Below are 22,040 nucleotides of genomic sequence, written 5' to 3'. Positions count from 1 at the left end.
TTACATTCAAGTCTTAAATCCATTGTAAGTTAAATTTTATGCGGTGTAGATAGTCGTCCAGTTCCATTCTTTTGACTATGGCTCTCCAGTTTTTCTAGCACCATCTATTGAAGAGATTCTTTTTCTCTCATTTTGTATTCTTGGCTCCTTTGTCATAACTTAACTGACCGTATATGTATGGACTTTTTTCTGGCTCTCTATTTTGTTCTTTGGTCTATGAGTCTATTTTTATGCCAGTACCATGCTATTTTGATTACTATAGATCTGCATGTGATGACTTCGGCTTTTTCTTCTCAAGATTGTTGAGGTTCTCTGGGGTCTTTTGAGGTTCAATACAAATTTTAGCATTATTTGTTCTAGTTCTGTGAAAAATACCACTGGAATTTTGATAGAAATTGCACTGAATGTATAGATTGCTTTGGGTTGAATGAGTATTTTAACAAAATCAGTTTTTCCAATCCATGAGTATGGAATATCTATATACTTATTTCTTCAGTTTCTTTCCTTAATACCTTGTAATTTTCAATATATAGGTCTTTTACCTCATTTGTTAAATTTATTCCCAGGTGTTTTTTTGTTTGTTTGGGTTGTTTATTTGTTTTTTTGGTGTACTGAGAAATAGATTATATTCCTAATTTCTCTTTTTGATAATTGTTTATTAGTGTATAAAAATGCAACAGATTTTTGTGTATTGATTTTGGATCCTACAACTTAACAGCATTGATTTACTAGTTCTAACAGTTTTTTTGTTTGTTTTATTTTGTTTTTTGGGTTTTGGATTTTTTTTTGGTGGAGTCTTTAGGATTTTCTATATATTGTATCATGTCATCTGCAAATAGTGGCAGTTTTACTTTCCTTCCAAATTTGGATGCTTTTATTTTTCTTGCCTAACTGGCCTGGGTAGGATTTCCAATACTATATTAAATAAAAGCAGTGAGAGTAGACATCTTTGTCTTGTTCCTGATCTTAGAGGAAAAGCTTTCAGCTTTCTACCATTGAGTTTAATGTTAGCTGTGGGCTTCTCATATATGGCTTATATACTGAAAGTATATTCTTTTTTTTATTATTATTATTTTAAGATTTTATTTATTTATTTGACAGAGAGAGCAAGATCACAAGTAGGCAGAGAGGTAGTCAGAAAGAGGGGGAAGCAGGCTCCCTGCTGAGCAGAGAGCCTGATGTGGGGCTCAATCCCAGGACCCTGGGATCTGACCTGACCTGAGCTGAAGGCAGAGGCTTAACTCACTGAGCCACCTAGGTGCCCCAAGTATATTCTTTTTATACCCACTTTTTTGAAAGTTTTATCATAAGTGGGTATGAAATGCCGAATGGTAATTTTTGTACCTATTCAGATGATCATATGATTTTTATCCTTTGTTTTATTAATGTGGCACATCATACTGATTGATATGTAGATATAGAACCATCCTTGAAGCCCTGAAATAAATGACACTTGATCATGGTATATAACCCTTTTAATGTATTGTTGAATTTGGTTTGTTAATTTTTTTTTAATTATTTATTTATTTGACAGACAAAGATCACGAGTGGGCAGAAAGGCAGGCAGAGAGAGGAGGAAGCATGCTCCCTGCCAAGCAGAGAGCCTGTTGCGGGGCTTGATCCCAGGACCCTGGGACCATGACCTGAACTGAAAGCAGAGGCTTTAACCCACTGAGCCACCCAGGTGCCCCTGGTTTGTTAATATTTTATTGAGGATTTTTGCGTCATATTTATCAGGATAATGGTTTGTAATTTTCTATTTTTGAGATTTCTTGGTCTGATTTTGGTATCAGAGTAATGTTGGCTTCATAAAATGAGTTTGGAAGAATTCCTTCCTCTTTAAATTTTTGGAAGAGTCTGAGAAATATACGTGTTAAGTCTTTAAATATTTGGTAGAATTCACCACTGAAGCCATCTGGTCTTGGTCATTTGTTTGCTGGGAAGTTTTTCATTATTGATTCAATCTCCTTGTCCTAATCATTTTGTTCAGATTTTCTATTTCATCATGATTCAGTCTTGGCAGGTTGTTATTTTATTTATTGTTATATTATTATTTATTTATTGTTTATTATTTATATATGATCGTATTATATTATTTATTAATTGTCATATTTTTATTAAATATTTTATTTATTTATTTGAGAGCAAGAAGCATAAAAGTGGGTTGAGGGTTAAAGGGAGCAGTAGGCTCCTTGTTGAGCAGGGAACCTGAGGCAGGACTCGAACCTGGGATTCTGGGATCATGACCTCAGCCGTAGGCACATGCTTAATCAACTGAGCCACGCAGGCACCCTGTTTCTAGGATTTATTCTTTTTTCCAGGTTGCCAGTGGATGTGTTATTAGTTGATGTAAGTGTAGCATTAAAGTCCCCTATGATTATTATATTACTTTCTATTTATCCCTTTTGGTCTATTAATATTTACTTTATAGTAAGTGCTCACATGTTGGGTACATAAGTATTTACAAATATTATATTTTCTTGTCGGATTAATCCCTTTATCATTATGTAATGCTCTTCTTTTTCTTTTATTATAGTTTTTTTTTAAGTCTGTTTTATCTAATATAAGTATAGCTCCCCAGCTTTCTTTTGGTTTCCATTTGGGTGGGGTATCCTTACCATGCCTTCACTTTTAGTCAGTTTATGTCCTTCCATCTTCAACAAGTCTCTTGTAGGCAACATATAGTTATTATTATTATTATTATTATTATTATTATTAATTACTGTTATTTAGCCACTCTCTATCTTTTGATTGGAGTATTTAGTCCATCTACATTAAAAATTATTATTGGGGTGCCTGGGTGGCTCAGTGGGTTAAGCCGCTGCCTTCGGCTCAGGTCGTGATCTCAGGGTCCTGGGATCGAGCCCCGCATCGGGCTCTCTGCTCAGCGGGGAGCCTGCTTCCTCCTCTCTCTCTGCCTGCCTCTCTGCCTGCTTGTGATCTCTCTCTGTCAAATAAATAAATAAAATCTTTAAAAAAAAATTATTATTGATAGGTATGTACTTAATGACATTTTGCTGTTTTCTGGGTGTTTTGTAGTTCCTCTGTTTCTTTTTTCTTTTTCTGCCATTTTTTTTTTTCTTGTAGTTTGATGACTTTCTTTAGTGGAATGCTCAGATTCCTTTCTTATTGTCTTTTGTGTATCTACTATCAGTTTTGGCTTTGTGGTTACCACGGGGCTTACATATACAGGCATACTTCAGAGGTACAGACGGATCAACTGCAGATCTCTGTAGTAAAGATAATATCACAATAAAACAAATCAAATGAATATTTTTGCTTCCCAATACATATAAAAGTTATATTTACACTATCCTGTAGTCTGTTAAGTATGCAATAACATTATGTCTAAAAGAAGTGTACATATCCTAATTTAAAAATACTTTATTGCTAAAAAATGCTAACCATCATCTGAGCTTTTAGTGAGTCATGACCTTTTTGCTGGTAGAGGTTCTTGATTCTGTGTTGATAGCTGCTGACTGGTCAGACTAGTGGAATGGCTGTGGCAATTTCTTGAGTTAACAACAAAGTTTGCTGCATCAATTGACTCTTCCTTTCACAAATGATTTTATTGCAGCATGCAATATAGGTTGGTAACATTTTACCCACCGTAGAATTTTATTTCAAAATTGAAGTCGATCTTCTCAATCTTTGCCACTGCTTTATTAATTATGTTCAGTATCTTAAATGCTTTGTTGTTATTTCAACAGTTTTCACAGCATGTTCACCAGGAGTAAATTGCATCACAAGAAACCACTTTCTTTGCTCATCTTTAAGAAACACAACTCCTCATCCATTCGAGTTTTAGCATGAGCTTGCAGCAATTCAATCACATCTCGAGGCTTTCCTTCTAGTTCTAGTTCTCTTGCTATTTTCACCAAATCTGCAATTACTTCCTCCAATGAAGTCTTAAGCTCCTCAAAGTCATCCATGAGGGTTGGAATTAACTTCTTCCAATTTCCTATTAGTGTTGGCATTTGCCTTCTTCTCATGAATGAGGAACATTCTTAATGGCATCTAGAATATTAAGTTCTTTTCAGAAGGTTTTCAACTTTGGTCAGATCCATCAGAGAAATACCTATATATAGCAGCTAACATTTACAAAATGTATTTTTTTAAATAATAAGACTTGCAAGTCAAAATTATTCCTTGATCCATGGGCTAAAGAATGGATTTTGTGTTATCAGATAGGAAAATAAGATTAATTTTATTATAAATCTCTACCAGAACTCTGGGGACATCAGGTGCATTGTCAATGAACAGTAATATTTTTAAAGGAATTTCTTTTCTGAGCTGTGTGTCTCAATAGTGAGCTTAAAATATTCAATAAGCCATATTGTACAATGTGCTGTCATCCAGGCTTTGTTTTATTTATACAGCACAAAGAGAGCAGATTTAGCATATTCTTAAGAGCTCTAGGATTTTCAGAATAGTAACTGAGCATCAGATTTAACTTAAAGTGACCAGCTGCATTAGCTCATAACAAGAAATTCAGCCTGTACTTTGTTGAAGTCAAGCATTTACTTTTCCTCTTTAACTATGAGTCTTAGGTGGTAACTTCTTCCCAAAGAAGGATATTTCATCTACATTGAAAATCTGTTGTTTAGGGTAGCTACCTTCATGGATTATCCTAGTTAGACCTGGATAACTTGGGGAAGCTTTTATATTAGCACTTGCTGCTCCACTGTGCCCTTTAGTGTTTTGAAGATGGCTTCTTTCCTTAAATTTGATGGGCCACATTCTGCTAGCTTCAAACTGTTCTTCAACTTCCTCATGAGTTAAGGCCTTGTTTTGGATCAGGTTTTGATTTAAGAGAATATTGTGGCTCATTTGATCTTCTATCCAGACCACTAAAACTTTCTCCATATAAGCAGCAAGACTTTTCTGTTTATTACCTAGTTTTTGACTCTTTTTTTTTTTTTTCACTTGATCCCTTACAGTTCATTGTAGGGTTACTCATTGGTTTAATTTCAATATTGTTGTATCTCAGGGAATAGGGATGCTTGAGAAGAGGGAGAGAGATAGGGATGTCCCATCGGAAGAGCAGTAGAGCACACAAATTTATTAATTAAGTTTGTCAGGCCAAATGGGTGTGGCTTATGACACCCCAAAACAATTAAAATAGTGACATCAAAAATCGCTGATCTAAGATCACCATAGCAAACATAATAATAATAAAAAAGTACTGTGAGAATTACCAAAATATGACACAAGACACAAAATGAACAAATGCTATTGGTAAAAGAGGTCCTGGATGCAAGGTTGCAAAAAAGTTTCAGTTTATAAAAATCAGAGTATTTATGAAGAATAGTAAAGCAAAGTTCAATAAAATAAAGTATGCTTGTATTTTTTTATTTGACTATGGTTGAGACATATTGTTACATTAATTTCAGGTGTACAGTATAGTGATAAGTGTGTACATTAGGCTATACTCATTCACAAGTGTAGCTATTGTCTGTCCCCATATAACCCTATTTTAATATCATTGACTATATTCTTAATGCTGTGTCTTTTATTCCCAGGACTATTCATTCCATAACTGGAAGCTTGTACCTCCCACGTCTTTAAAACCATTTTTCCCATCCTCCCATCCTCTTCTCTGGCATCCTTCAGTTTGTTCAGTGTATTCCTAGGTCTGTTTCTGCTTTTTGTTTGTTTGTTCATTTGTTTTTCTTAGATTCCACAAGAGTGAAATCATCATTGCACACATACACACATATTCCTTATCCATTCATCTATCAATTGACACTTAAGTTACTTCCATATCTTGGCTACTGTAAATAATTCTGCAATTGACATAGAGATACACACACATACACACACACACACACACACACACACACACATACACATATACATGTTTTGAATTAGTGTTTTCATTTTCTTTGGGTAAATACCCAGAAGTGAAATTATTGGATCACATGGTATTCCTAGTTTTCATTTTTTAAGGATCCTCCATACTGTTTTCCACAGTGGCTATACCAACTTACATTCCTACCAACAATGTATTGGAATTCCTTTTTTTTTTTTTTAATCAATTTCCTGATAAGCTTAGGGGTCTTCTGTACTCAAGATTTCTGAGATACATTGAGTACTCATCTCCCCGGCCATGCCTTTATGATTTCTCTTCCCTCTATAAGAGTTGAGAGAAGAGTAACAGTAAGAAAGATGAAATTCATGCTGCTTGATGATGTGAGGAATAAAATTCTTTTCACTTAGCTCAGAAAAGAATCTTGTTCATTCAAGTTGAAGTAAAACCATTGCTCCTTTATGAATTCTTCTAATACATGCTTGAAGTTAATTACTTATTTGGTGTCTTGAGCACATTTGCAGAATATTCTCAGGCCATGAAGGTTCCAGCTGATTAAGATTTTTTTTTTTTTTTTTTACTTTAACTAAATTTTCTTTTGCTAAAAATCCCAAGCGTAGATGCCAGGTTTGTAAAGATATATTTCTGTGAAACTTTGGGTATAGTTTCCCTAATAATTCTTCTTTATTTTATTATTTATTTATTTATTTATTTATTATTTTCTTTTTAAATATTGAGCTTGGTAATATGTTTTGACTTCATGGTGGGAGTATATATCCCACTCCTTGACTTTGGACTTGGCTGTATTAACTTGGTTTGAATAGTGGGAGGTTAATTGTCATATGCTTACTTGCTGCGGTTTGACCTCTTACAAATCTATCATCACATAAAAGTAACATTAGTGGGTTGGCTGCTGCCACTTTAGGCTGGGACATAGAATGAGCACATATGATATAACTGAAGCCCAACCAAGGATAAGGAGCTGAACCCAGATGGAGCTTCACCTTGAGCTAAACAGCTCAGCCAAATCCAGCATAGCTTAGTCAACCCCCTAGCAGACCTACATATGGCCTAATAATAATAAATAAGCACTGATGTGTTTATTATTTAGAAATAGCTGGCTGATAAGAATACATCCAGGGAGAGAGAACAAGAATGATTTGAAATCTTACTAAATTTTTTAGTTGCATCTCGAAGATATGTTCTTCTTTCCTACCAATAGAACTCAAATTATTTCAGGTATACATCCCTAGATGGTTTATGAATTTCTAAGATAGTTCAGTTTAGTTATTCATAATTACTAGAAATTTTTCACTTTATGCATTTGTTTTGCTTTGCTTTGCTTTTGCACCAAGACAAGCAATTAATATTTACAAGATGTTAAAGACTATATTTCTATTTTTGCAATCTTGAAGATGTGAAAGCCAGTCTCAGACCAAATTCTTTCACTACTCATAGAAGATATATTAATAATCAGTCATGTCAGTATACTGATTATTTAATTTGTTGTGTAACTTCATTCAATCCCAACTCCTGAAATTAGTTGCTTTAAACCAGTGGTGTATTGATAAGCCAGCTAAACAAATAAATATTTATTAAAAACAAAAATTGATATATAACATTTGCTGATTTCCATGATGCAAATATTCTTGTCCTGGCCAATTTTAAGCAACCAAGATTACATGTTTGAATGTGGCACTGGGAAGTGATTGGCACTTGCAAGTGCAAGTACACACTAGCCAAAACACATCACTCTTTAAACTCCCCTTTCACAAAGGTTTTCTCAAGGCAACATGACACTACTTTAGAGGCTAAGTTCAGTTAATGTTATAAAAGGCACCAGGTATCCACTGTCACCTATATCCTGTCTCTGAACATAAAAATGTTCCCAGAGAAACCTTGGGTACCCTTCTGAATGGTTCAAAGTGAAGGATTTACTATAAATTCTTACACTCTATCCATGCAAATGCAGCAAGTGTTTCTACAAAATTTTAGCTGATCCACACCCTTTAAATAATTCACTAGTTTAACCAATTAAATGCCATTCCTAGTATTGATTTTGCTAATTAACAACCTATCAATTTATAGCATAAAACTATTTTGAACTTTTATTTCATTAATTAGCACATCTCTGGGCCTGCTTAGTGACAAATATTGATGAATTATGGGATATTAACCTCAGATTTAACAATTATTTCACATTACAGTGTCTGACAAACCCCTGGATGTAAGTAGAAAAAAACATAAACATAACAACAAATATAATTTGCATACTACCTAACAGTGACTGCCTGTGAATGTGGAATAAATTGGAACAGCTTAAGTCAAACACAGCCATTTCTGTTAACAATGTTAATTCTTGGAATCATAGTTTGACCAGTTTGGCTCAATGAGGAAAAGTTTTTTGTAGGATAACTGAAAAGAATGTCCTTGCTCTTCAAAAGAATGATTTGGAAGTTAGATGTCCCATTTTTTCAGTTTTATGTTATACTTCGAGATGGGATGCTAGGAATTACAAAAGCTAGTATTGTGTCTATAATGGGAGCTAAATTACAGGGCGAAACCAAACATGCTGTGGACCAAACAATGGAAACATGGGAAGAACCTGTGTACTTAAGATGCCATTGGTACAAAATTAGAAGCCCCACTGGCTTTCCTAATTCATATTTTCATTTATGTGAGATAATAAATTTATACAATTTTAAGGCTATATTTACTCTCTTTTTGGTAACCTGGATAGAAGGCAGTTTACGTGATATCAACTTGCGTCTGTATCTACAAGGTCTGATTTGCATATTTCCTAAGAACTCAAAATAAAACCATCAATTTAGGGAAGGAAACTTCTAAATAATTCTTAATACAGAATAGTTAGATATAAGAAGTATAATGATCTCTACTATCTCAATAAAAGTTTATTTTGATGATATGAATATATTCCAGAGTCTAAGATAGCATATATAAATAATCACATATACAAATATGAGCTAGATATTGAGAAATTAAACAACAACAAAGTAAAGGTATATAACAGCGTATCTTTTGGTATTATCCTTGACAATATGAGTGAAATAATTCATTTTCTCCGCTATATTTAAAGATTATTTTATGACCTAAGACTAATATCATTAGATGTCTGGGATATATTTTTTATAGTTATGAAAAGTAATTTGTTTTATTTGTATTTGTTTTAACACATTTTTCCTAATTAATAGATCAAAATATGTTTGCAAATATTAAATATCTCCAATTGCATTGATTTTGTTTTTAGAAGTAAAATACAAATATTTTTCTATTATAGTTCACTCCTGGAGATGTTATGAAAGATTAAAACACAGATTTAAAAAATAATATTTTTAGTTTTGCTACAATATGTCAAATATATTTTTGAAACTGTTTATTTTAGCATTAGTTCATACTGATATCTTTTGGTAAAATTCTTCCTTATGATAAAGAATGGATAATAACATTCTTAAAAACTCTAAGTTTTGAACCAAGGTTGGTTAACAGGAATGAAGGGTGGGGGGAATCATTTCACAGATAGAGATCTCCAATAACATCTGAGCATATAAAGCTTAACCAGATTTTGTTACCAGGAAAGAGATATAAATATTTGAAATAGATAAGATGAGATGATATGGCTGCAACTTCACAACTGGAATAAAGACTGATACACACTATAAACATTCCTAGTCCTGGATCTTCCTGCATCCAAGCCCATTTTAAGAGGGTTATAAGGAGACCTCAAGAATACAGTTTCTTCTTGTCTGGGGAGGCTGATCTCACAGAGTGTCCCCAAACAATTCCTTATTTCTGTATGCATATGTACCATTTCTCATATAATAGGTGGAGGTTATTTCCTCTGCCCTGAAACTGGGCAGAACTTGTGACTGACATTAACAATGGAATATGTCAAACAGGTAACATTAAGGGACTTTCACACCCAGACTTAAAAGGACTGCCAGTTTTAACCTTATGTCTTTTAGAATTAAGCCAGCACTCTGTAAGAAGTTCTAGCCACATACAGAGACTAAGTGGTTAAGAACAGAAGTATTTCATTTGACAGTCCTGTCTTATTCACCCATCTTCTGCACCAACTGCCATTCATCTGAATGAACCATTTTGTGTGTTCCAGACAAGTCAGCCTATTAGTTGACTACAACCCATGACATCCTGAGAAATTATAATTTTTTTCCTATTTAATCCACTAATTTATGCAAATTTTTTACAATAGATAATTAGGAATCTTATAAAGATTAATCAATTTCAACTGAAAATTATCAGTTTCTAAAATATGAATTGACCTCTCTTTTACATTTGTACTATCTGACTGAAAACATTTGTAAAGTTAAATGGAAGGAATAAAGTGGGTATTTACAAGATACCATGTAAGGAACTTGGCAATAGAGAGATGAGTGACAAAGATATTTCTTTTACTATATTGTATGGTTAAGGAAAGTCCAATTTTGTGAACACAGAATACTGATGTATATATTAAATGTGTATCTTGTAGAGGATGTTAAGGATGCTAAGAAAGGGAAATCTGAAGGAATTTTTTAAAAAATGATGAATGATACAAAATAAATAGAGTTAAAGTTGGGGAAAAATCCCAAAATGTGTTTGAGGAAACCCCCCATTATTCAATTTTGGGCATTATTTTCAATTAAGATATAGTTAGCTGAAAGCTTACAGAGGTAAATATGGATCAAATCTTCAATGGAATATTAAACTCAACTAATTTTGAGTCTTTGTACATGTATTATATAGTCATTTAAGTATTTCAGGTAGGGAGTTGTCATATTTGAGTCTTATAAAAATTGTGTAAAAGTAAAAAAAAATGTTAAAATGAGGTACAACACTTTCTTTTGTGTTCTTGAGAGAATATCTGAGTCTGGAATTACTTTTCTGACATAAACACTTAAAATAATAAGCAACATATGAAAAAAACAATGTACAGTTACTAGGTAATGGCCAATAAAGAACAGTAATCTTTAAAATAAGGAGGTAAACTCTGCTATTGTCCAGACTTTCTGTATGAAGGCAGTTTTCAGCATGTGATGCAGGAAAGAACATGGTATGCTCCCTGAATTAAGAAGACAGGGACCTGAGTTCAAGGAGCCTAAAAGTACAGTTCCAGAGAGAAGGAAACTACATAGAGAAAGTGTTCCAGAAATTTTAATATGGTCACCTCTTGAGCAGATACTAACCTGCGCATGCATAGGCTGAATGTCTTTGAAACCGATAAAGAATATCCAAGAAAAATATTAGAAGTCTAGAAGACAAATAATTCTCAGAAATCAGAAATGACTGGGAATTGTTCAAATTCCATTTAGACAGAGAATAGAAAACTTGCTACATATATAACACATTCTTATAAGTTTTAAAAATTATTTTAACAGTCCTTGAAAAAACAACAAAATTTGTCACACAACAGAAAATTACATTTTTAATCAAAAAACAACAGCAAATGAAGCAGCAGCACAATATGACCCATAACCAGTAAAAAATAAAATAAAATAAAATAAAATAAAATAAAATAAAACCCTCTGGATAGAATCAATCCCAGAAATGACAGATAATGGAATAGGTAGATAAAACTATGCTTGTAAATATAATTTTTATCATGTAAAGAAATCTTTAAAAGATAATTGTCTGATTCAAGCAAAATATTATCAGGGCTTTGTGAAGTTCAAATATATGTTATAGGAAAATAACTCAATATACCTCAAAAGATGATGAGAGAAATGGAAGGATACTGTTGTAAAGCTTCAATATATAAGAAAAAATAATAAATGAAAAATAAATCTGCAAGCATTGGAAATTTCAATATCTTTCTCTTAGTAATTGGTGTGAGAAGTAGACTTAAGAAAAACAGCAAAACTATAGAACATTTGAATACTGTCAAACAAGGGAACCACATTCTCATTTGTAAAACACACTGCCTAACAACAAAAGAATGTCTATTCTATTCAAGTTCATAGGGACATTGATTATGATTACCACATCCTGAAATCAATTTTATCAAGTTATACAGTTCGAATTTATACAAAATATATTATCTGATCATAGCTAAATTTAATTAGACATCAATAACAGAAGAGTATTATTATAAAAACTTCAAATATTTGAAATTTAATAATATAATTAAACTTGTCCATAAGAACAAAAAATCACAAAATGAATTTTAAAATATTCTGCACCAAATGAAAATGAAACATAATATGTCAAAATTTGTTGGGGGAGATTAAATCTATACTTAGAAATTTATGGTTTTGAATGCTTATATAAAAATAGAAATGTTTAATGGCATTCAAAAACACACACAAAAAACTAAAAATGAGTGGGAAAAAAGAAATAACAAAGGGACAAAAAACAAGTTTAAAAAAAATATGTATGTGTTTATTCAACTATACCTACCCATCCTCTTGGCTCTTTTCACAAACTATTGTACTCCTCTTCCCTTCACCCATTATCTGTTTATCAATGTACACAAATAAATGCCTATGAGCGGAGAGCTAACCGTTAAATAGATACATTCAGGCTTTGAACTCCATTTTAGACTCTATATTATATGGTGCCTTTAACTGGTTTGAATTCATGGAAGGACATTTACCTGCAAGTAGTATTAGTAATATCAGTAGTAATAAAAATTGGAACAATTCAGGGGAAAAAAAAAAGTAAATTTTTCAAGAGACCTGTAACACTTTTCTAAAATGCTAATAAATTATGATTAACAGGGGTGCCTGGGTGGCTCAGTAGGTTAAAGCCTCTGCTTTCAGCTCAGGTCATGATCTCAGGGACCTGGGATGGAACCCCGCATCAAGCTTTCTGCTCAGCAGGGAGCCTGCTTCCCCCTATCTCTCTGCCTCTCTGCCTACTTGTGATCTCTGTCTGTCAAATAAATAAATAAAATCCTTGAAAAAGGTTATGATTAGCAGAGAGCTCTTAAATTCACACCTACTATGTCTTTCATTTTGGTAATAAATTTCTCAGGTAAAAAATGATAAACTGTTATGGAAGGGTGAAAACACTTTCTATAGACATTTTTGATAAGTGTTTGAAAAATAATGACAGGGTTGGTTCATTTCTGCTTCTTGCTACACTAAATCCCCACTTGTACACTCAGAAATATGAAACCAATTCAAGACAAAATGTATAAATAACTTACCTATTAATTTACTGAGGTGTATCTCTAAAAGAAAGATACTCATTTTTGTTAATGAGTATTGTTTCTTTGGCAAAAATATAAATAATTATACATATGGATTTTAAAATGCAACAATGTTTTGTTCTATTTATGCTAAGTAACCAAATAATGATAATAAATATAAAAAATTCATTATTTGCAAATTTTTAATTTTCTTAGATTAGTATGGATAATTGATCTTGTAATTTTTGTTGTTGTTGTGGGAGGACTAAATGTTTATTCTTATACGAAGCAAGTTTATACATATGTCTTTGTAGTAGTAACTTTCAAAAGATGCATAAAAGTAACCACTGGACTCGCATTCTGCTATCTGAAGACTTCTATGGCATTTTTCAGTATCTATAACCATGGTTATTAATGTACAAAATTAAATGTGGAACTGTAAAAGTCATATTCAGTTTATCTAGTTCCTCCAGAAATATTTAAAACATGCAAATAAAAATAAATAGTTATTTTTAATATAACACACACTGAGATAAAAAAAAGGTGACCAAATCTAAAAGTAGTAATTGTTTTTCCATAAATAAGTCCATCATGCCAGGCCAAATGAGTGGTATCAACTCCCATTTTTCAAGAGGACGGAATTTACCCTATTCTTTTCAGGAAGAATTTGTCATTTATAATTGAATTGAAATGGTTACTGATGAGAAGAGAGAGTTGCCACGGAAATTAAAAATGTGAATTTATTTATTCATTTATTTTTTGAGATTTATTTATTTTAGAGAGAGAGAATCGTGCAACTCTGCATAAGCTTGGGGAAGGAGCTGAGGGAGAGGTAAAGAAGCAAACACCCTGCTGAATAGGGAGACCCATGCAGGGTCCATACCAGGACTCTGAGATCATGACCTGAGAAGAAATCAAGGGTCAAATGCTGAACCAACTGAGCCACCAAGGAGCCCCAAAAGTGTGAATTTAAATCTAGCAAAGATAATTTGTTTTAGTGAAGGAATGAAAAAAAATTAAGGGAAGCTTGCCTGATACTTGGTGAGATACCCCAGGAAGGCAAGTAAACCTTGTATGTCACTGGGGAATATAACCAACTGTTTTGTTCTTGATATATGTATTCAGAATAGAAATTGCAACATTCTATTTGCGTTAAAAAATGTTAATGGCAACAATCATACCTAAACCAGATTTTTATTCAAGGAATTATATTCAAAGGAATGTTCTGGCTCTAAATGGATTTAGTCAATTTTCTAAAACCATCTATACCAGGTTCAAGTAACTTTATATAGTTATCAGCAATGTAGGAGAAAGGACACCTCACATCTTATATTCACCATTGTTTCCTGAATAATGCCTTATACATGGTAGATACTAGGTATTTGTTAAATGAATAAATCCTCCTAAGACAATAATAAAAAATTGAAATCTTGTTACTGTAATGCAAGAACTTTACAATATATTATTTTAAGTGATTTTTGAAAAGTAATGACATACTAAAAAACCAAACCAAACAAAATATTTGTTTTTAATAGTTAATACTCAGTTACACAAATCACTTTACAATACTTTAACTAACTCTACCCTGGATAAACCACCATAAAATCATTTATATCTTAATTTTACTGAACACATTTTATCACTTAAATATCAAATCCTATGTGAGTCTTACTAATGGATAATGAAGGCATATAGAGCAGTTACACAGGGCCAAAAAAAGTGAGGCAAGAGCAAGGAGTTTGCAAAATATTTGAGAGAGGATGATACACATGAAAAAAATGGCTATAAAATAATTTTATAATTTTAAAAAGAAAAAAATAAAATTTTATAATCTTAAAAAAGAAAATCATTCTTTTGTAATAAAGTTGGCATTTTTCAAGATAAAATAAAATAAATTATATAGAATGCACCACAAATACTAAACTGTAAATGGGTAGGCGAGGAGCATTTAAACAACAAAAGAACAAAAAAGCAAGATTTCTGCAATGGTGTGTTTGGTTTTGTTTCTTTTGTTTTGTAATCTAATTCCTTGAATCCCTTCCACTAAAAATAGAAAGAAGGAAGAAAAAAAAAAAAAAAAACTAGGGAAAATGTCAACAAAACTAGTAAAAAGTGATGTAGGAAAGAACATTAGGGTTCAGGCCAATGGTCAAGAAAGACTTCTTGAGATGTGTTTGATGAAAAAAGGTGATTTTTTTTTAAAAGCATGGGGACAGGACCCCAGGGCAGAAAACCTACAAGGGGGTCATGAGAAGTGGCCTATTATACACTTTCAAGATGGGAGGGAATTAGGGATATTGCAAATCTTTGAGGAATTTTGGAAGCAAGATCTCCAGGACCTTGAGGGGGCTAGCTATTGTGAAGAGTAGGTCATTTATTACCCTCTAATAAAATTTAGTCATGAGACCCTTCAGATACATATTGATGGGCCATGTGCTTCGGGAATGATTGCCTTAGGTATCTTCAGGGGTTTAGAGACAAAGGAAGTTTCCAAAGGAATTTTTATACATTAAGTAGACATACAGGATCCTACAGGGTAGGGAAAGGATCAAGCTAGGATTGTCCTTTGCCCTTAGCAAAGTATTAACAATTGAGTCCCTAGAAGGAAGTCACCATGCCTATTTCAAGGACTTGTCAATGAGCTGTAGGTAGTGAAGAAATTTAATAATTTTTTTTCTGCCTTTGTTTCCCACATCAAAAAGCATATTGCTATGAATTATAAAACAGAAATAGAATCCACCAAATTATTATAAGCATGAAGATTTGAAGAATAAAAGCAAATGTGTCAAAGAAAAAGATAAGGCAAGGAATTTTTCATTTCCTTGAAAACTGGAGAATCCAGAAAAAGAGCCAATAGACACTAGCCTCAAATGAAGGGATCTTCAACAGAAAGTTTAATGACCTGGTTTGAGAAGAATAGTCAAAAGTAGGTATAGGCTCTACAATTTCCAATTTACTGCTGACAGCAAGATCACCAGAAATTCAGTCAGTTTGGAGATAGTTTTGATCTTATAAATTTATCACCTGAAATTTTCTTCCATGATACATCCCTTCAACAGTGTGATACTTGTGGTCTAACTGAATAGGAAATTTAGGGACAGGAGAAAGGAAGAAAGGAAGAAAAAAAAAGAAAAAGAAAGAAAGAAAGAAAGAAAGAAAGAAAGAAAGAAAGAAAGAAAGAAAGTAAGTAAGTTCTGGACAAAAGTTGAGAAAGGAAAGATAAGAGGCATATTTCATAAAGAAGCAAGTCCAAATATTTTAATACTTGTAATAAGAACAGAAGAGGGAACCCTAGAGCTTTGTAGCTTGATAAACATCCTGGCTCAAAATTCCTATCCCTGTAATACAGGGAACACCTCCTAAGAACATAGAAAATATACCTCACTTATATATAAGATAGAGAAAATGATTGAAGTAAAATCTTATATAAGTATAAATGGAAAAAGGACAATAAGCAGAATATTATTTTTTTACATACAACAAAATCCAAGAAAAGATATATACCCAAAACATGTAAGAACTGTAAACTAGTATTTTAAAGTGATTTTAAAGAATTAAAAAAAATAAAAATAATTGAATTTAAAAATAATATAAAAATAATTGAAATTATTAAAAGCAAACATGTGATTATTGGACCAAAGGAACATATGAAAAGGGAGCAGACAGAAGTCAAAATGTGGAAGTGAGGGGAAAAAAAAAAATCAGTCAAAAATGTAGATTAAATTATGAGGAATACAGAGCAAGAATTACAGAGAATGTCTATCAAAAATGGAGGATTAAAAAGTGGAAAAATCACATTTTTTTAATCAAAATGATTTTAGAGAAATTAGTAAGTATAAAAAATAAGCAAAGAGAGGCCAATACGCACATGACAAATAAAGAAGCAGAAGCTAGAGAACAAAAGTGCAATGACATCGTCCTATATTTTTTTTAAATTAACATATAATGTATTATTTGTTTCAGGGGTACAGGTCTGTGATTCTTTAGTCTTTCACAATTCATAGCACTCAGCATAACACATACCCTCCCCAATGTCCATTGCCCAGCCACCCCATCCTTCCCACTCCCCACTCCAGCAAACCTCAGTTTGTTTCCTGAGATTAAGAGTCTCTTAAGGTTTGTCTCCCTCTCTGGTTTCTTCTTGTTTCATTTTTCCCTCCCTTCCCCTATGATCCTCTGTCTCGTTTCTCAAATTCTTCAAATCAGTGAGATAATATGATAACTGTCCCTTCCTGATTGATTTATTTTACTTTGCATAATACCTTCTAGTTCCATCCATCCTCTTGTATTTTAAACGAATTTGGCCTTTTAGAATAACTACTTTGTTACTCAAACTTAATAAATGTGGATAATTGACTTAACATGATATTGTATCTGAAAATCCTATTAAATGTGTGCAGGGCACTATAGCATCAAAGAGGCATTTAGGTTCACTGTATTTGTAAATGCCATTTATTTGTATTCATAAGAGTCATTTAAGTACTTAGAAGATTAAATCTGATATTGAATTCTAAAGAATAAACCAAATATGTTGAATATGTAAATTTTTTTTAAAAGTTTCTGAATCTGTAGAGAAGAACAAAATTACTCAAAGTTTGTTAAAATTAGTCTACTAAGATTTGCAATCTGAATTTAAAAGCCTAAGGTGGAGGTCAAGTTTTGAGACTGAAGCTTTCATAAATTTTATGCTAATTCCTTAAATTTCTGAATAGACTTTTCTATATATTCAAAGGCAACCCCTGAGGACAACAAAAAGCTTGCATCAATATGAAGGTTTAATTCTTGGGATATAATTACACCCCAGAAATTATAGTTGTGGCTTGTCTGGGAGAATATCCTGGAAGATGTTCACTCATCTTTGTCATTAAAATAAGTAAAAGAGTGCTGTGCATTGTAGAAAGGTTTTTTTTTTCCCCCTTTTGTTATAATTTCCTGTAGTCAGTTGTCTTTTGAAAAATGTCTACTGTTTAGCAGAATGTCCATTTTGAAAAATGTCTACTGTTTAGCAGAATGTCCACAGCTGTAACGTTCATTTTGCACTATAGAGATAGTACAGTACTGAGAGAGGAAGCAAAGTTCAGATCATTTAGGCCAGAGGCGGTTAGCCTGCACTATTAGCACTTCAATGGATCATTCTAAAGAAATTAGCATCAATTTGAATGGTGTCTACAGAGCCCTCTTCTCTGGGAGCTACTGCTCCATTTTCCTTTTTTTTTTTTTTTTTTTTTTGAAGTACTTACTTGAAAGAGATAACTATTTTCTTCAAAACCTGTTCTGATTGGAGGAGCCAGTAAAAAATTTCACAGCACCATACCTGTGAGGGAAGAGTGATAACTTACTTATCAAAGAGTGTGTTTAATTTTTTTTTACACATCTAATAGGCACTAGTATTTTGATATGCAGATGTGTATGTTTTCCTTAATCCAGGGAGAACAGTGTTGATTAGAAAAAATTTATTTCAAATCTAAAGATCAACCAGAAACAATTCAGAATGTTAGATCTTGAAAAAAATTCAGATTATTGAGGCTCACTCATTTTAGTGTCTCATTTAGCATTAGAATAGGTTAACAAATTTTCCAGTTTTATACCTAATACCCTGTTAGTCCAGAAAAGGTATCTTAGCTTCCAGTCCAACGTTTATTTTTATTTAACAGCTACAGAGCCAAGATAAATTCATTTCCCTGAATTTACCCAAATTAGATGACAAATAGTATGTATAGTACCCTATTGGCTTTACTCTCAGGCACTCGGAGTATGTCTGTAGAAACTGTGCACTGTAAGTGTGTCCATTTCTTCCTCCTGTTTAACTAGATAAGTGTCCACTAAGTTTACAAGTAATTTGTGGGATTTTCTGGCCTACTGTCTTGTTTCACACAGCCTTGTCCTCATTTATTCTGATATATAGAACTTAAAATTGTACTCGACTGATATGTGCACTTGGGAGATGGGAATACTGAGCATAGCATAGAGAAAACTGGGCATGCCCAGTTCAAGAAAATGTGATCCTTGTGCTGTCTTCCTTACCTCCAGGGGAAAATCCCCCTCTTTTTCCACATCTCTTCCTCCAGACAGAAATAATAAATTAAGCAACCTGACCCAGGGCCGCTGATATTCAACTGATTTCACCTTCATTTTTTTTTTTTAAGATTTTATTTATTTATTTGGCAGAGAGAGATCACATGTAGGCAGAAAGGTAGGCAGAGAGAGGGAGGAGGAAGGGAAGCAGGCTCCCTGCCAAGCAGAGAGCCTGATGCGGGACTCAATTCCAGGACCCTGAGATCATGACCTGAGCCTAAGGCAGAGGCTTAGCTCACTGAGTCACCCAGGCACCCTTGATTTCACCTTCTAACAGTTCCTATATTTGGCTCAAAAGATTTGATTCACTGAAATTAAAGCACAATTGTAAGTCAAACCAGATTGGCTATACAGTTTTCAAAATACTAGACAAGCATTGAGAGCTTTGTTCTTTGCATAAAAGGACCACTGTCTCCATTCTCCATCCTATAAAGCAATTCGTTTAGGACTTCGTTCCAAGTAACTTTCCTTGAATTGTGGCCTCAAATTGATACATGGATGTCCACCAAGAAAAGCTATTCTTCTAAAATGTAGTGGGTGAAAGGTCACAGGATCTTGGTTGAAGAGAAGACTGCATATGTAAGGTCATAGTTTGTTTCTTGCAGTTTTTATCAATGCTGTATTGTTCAAGTATGTTGTTTTACTCGGTTTATAAGCCAATCTCATGGAGTGGATATGTAATTTTCAATTTTGATAGGTCAGTAATTTGGAGGATTTAAAGACCAGGAATTCCTTGGAAGGACACTAGAGTCTTTTCCATTAGCCAGAAGCTGTTAAGGGAATCCTACTGAGCTTTCTCAACTTAGCAGTTCTGTATTTTGCAATGTGAAATACAAGTGGAAAAATAAAATTAAGGCAAAGAGGCAGACCAGAAGAGTACGGAGTTTTTTGGTTGTTTTGTTTTGTTTTGTTTTAATTTAAGAAGTCTTCATTTTTTTAGGGCAAATTTTGACTTCTTGCATTTAATAAATTTACCTTTTAGTGTTTTGGCTTTATCTCACTTAACTGCTCCTTTGGAATACACATTCTGTTTTTGAAGATCTCTACTTCGCAGACCCTTCTAATTTCTCAACGTCCATCCATTCTCCCTCTTTTTAATCCACAAATAAATGAAAGATTCAGAAGCCTAATTTTACAAGGCCTGCTCTCTCCATAAATTCTGAAATAAATCAAAGAAAATAATTTCATCCAGTGAGTTCATAGTTAGAGAAATGGTAAGTATATCAATAATCACTTGTTCCTTTAGTTTTCAAGTATATAATTGCATCCATATATTCTTTAACATCATGATTACAACATTGTTAAATTTTAGTCCTTCTGTATAATGTTAAAAAATAGATTCTTAGTGTAAAAACACTTTGGCCTATTTCTTTTCAATTCATGTTACATTGTATTCTACATTTTATTAAACCTCTGTAAGTTGAATGTTCAATGGAAAGACCTGTACAATAGCTATATTACATTCCATTGTATGCATTTAATATTAACTATTACTTTAAACTTGAGAGTTTCATTATTTCCAACATTTTATTAATGCAAATAGTGATGATTCACACATATACTGAAAGTATTTTACATTTTTAATGACTTTCTTATGATTGATTCCTAGAAATGAAATGACTCTGTCAAGGTCCTTTTTTGATAGATTTTAAGAGAAGTTTTGAAATTTACCCATCAATTTCCAACATATATGGGAGTGCCTGTCACCCCTTTATTAGCAGAGTTCTTAATTTTATTATAGTCTGACTTATCAATATTTCCTGTATTTTGCTTTACCCCCCCCTTGTTTAAGAAGTTATTACCTACTTCAAATTCAAGAAGATATTTTATTTCTTTCTAGAAACGTTGCACATTTATGACTATAACCCCCCCTGGAACACAATTTTTGTGTGTGTGATATAGAGAAAGTGATTAAGTTCCACGTTTTCCATATGGATATCCAATTGATTCAGGATCATTTATTGAAAGCATCATATTGCTCCAAAGTACCACTCTGTTATAAATCAATAGACCATATATACGTGTCTCTTTCTTCATTTTGTATTTACCTGTTTGTTTTACTTTGTACCCAAATTCTACTTTCTTAATCATTGTACCTTTATTATGACCCTTTGTATTTTCATATAGCTTTTAGAACACTTTCTCTAATTTCTATTAAATAGACAATACATCTGCACACCGATTAGAACGTATTCAAAACTCTAAGTTAATTTAGGAAGAATTGATATTTGATTTGAGGAATTAACCATATCTATCAATCAATTGATAATCATAAATCAGAAGACAGAACATAAAAGTCGAGCTCCTTTGGTTCAAGCAGTGCTAGGAGTGGGTTAAGAACCCAAGAGAGTCTTTAATCTCTAATTCCTGAAGATACTCCTTTGAACAACTAGGACTAGATACGTAAAGCTAGTAACTCTCTTAAAATTCTGATGAACTCATCTTGATAAAACGATTGCTTTATTTTAAAATATTCAGCAAAAAATCCACTTTCTCTTAATTTGTCTTTGTGATTTCTTCTTGGAATAATATTCCTTAAGAGAAAAACAATTACATTTCAAATACATTTTTCAGGTGAAAACCAAGATCTTTGAATTAGTCAAGTAATACAAGTATCACTGTGGATTCACAGAAACTTGTTTATGCTGACACTTTTTTGAACAACTATTTGTTGAACCTATAATATTGGGTATACACAAGACACTATAATGAAAGAGATACTTTGTGTGGCTGAAGAAAGAAAAGGATGCCTCTAACTGTGACAACATTCCTAATTAGGTGTTGAAAAGTTGTAATTACTTGTCAAGAGTTATTCATTTTTTAAAATAGTTTCTTCAAAATCAGTCATTTTTTAGCTATCTAGAAAATAGACAATATCACTATCATTTCTTCAGGAACTTTTCTTAGACTGAAAATTACAATCCAACAGAGCTTTTTAAATTTCCAACAACAAAGTAACAGAAATATTTTCAACAGTATTTCAGCTGAGAGCTGGATGATAGGTAGATA

This window comes from Lutra lutra, chromosome 2, assembly GCF_902655055.1.
Source record: "Lutra lutra chromosome 2, mLutLut1.2, whole genome shotgun sequence".
Taxonomy (NCBI): Eukaryota; Metazoa; Chordata; class Mammalia; order Carnivora; family Mustelidae; genus Lutra; species Lutra lutra.
This window is presented reverse-complemented; position numbering follows the sequence as displayed.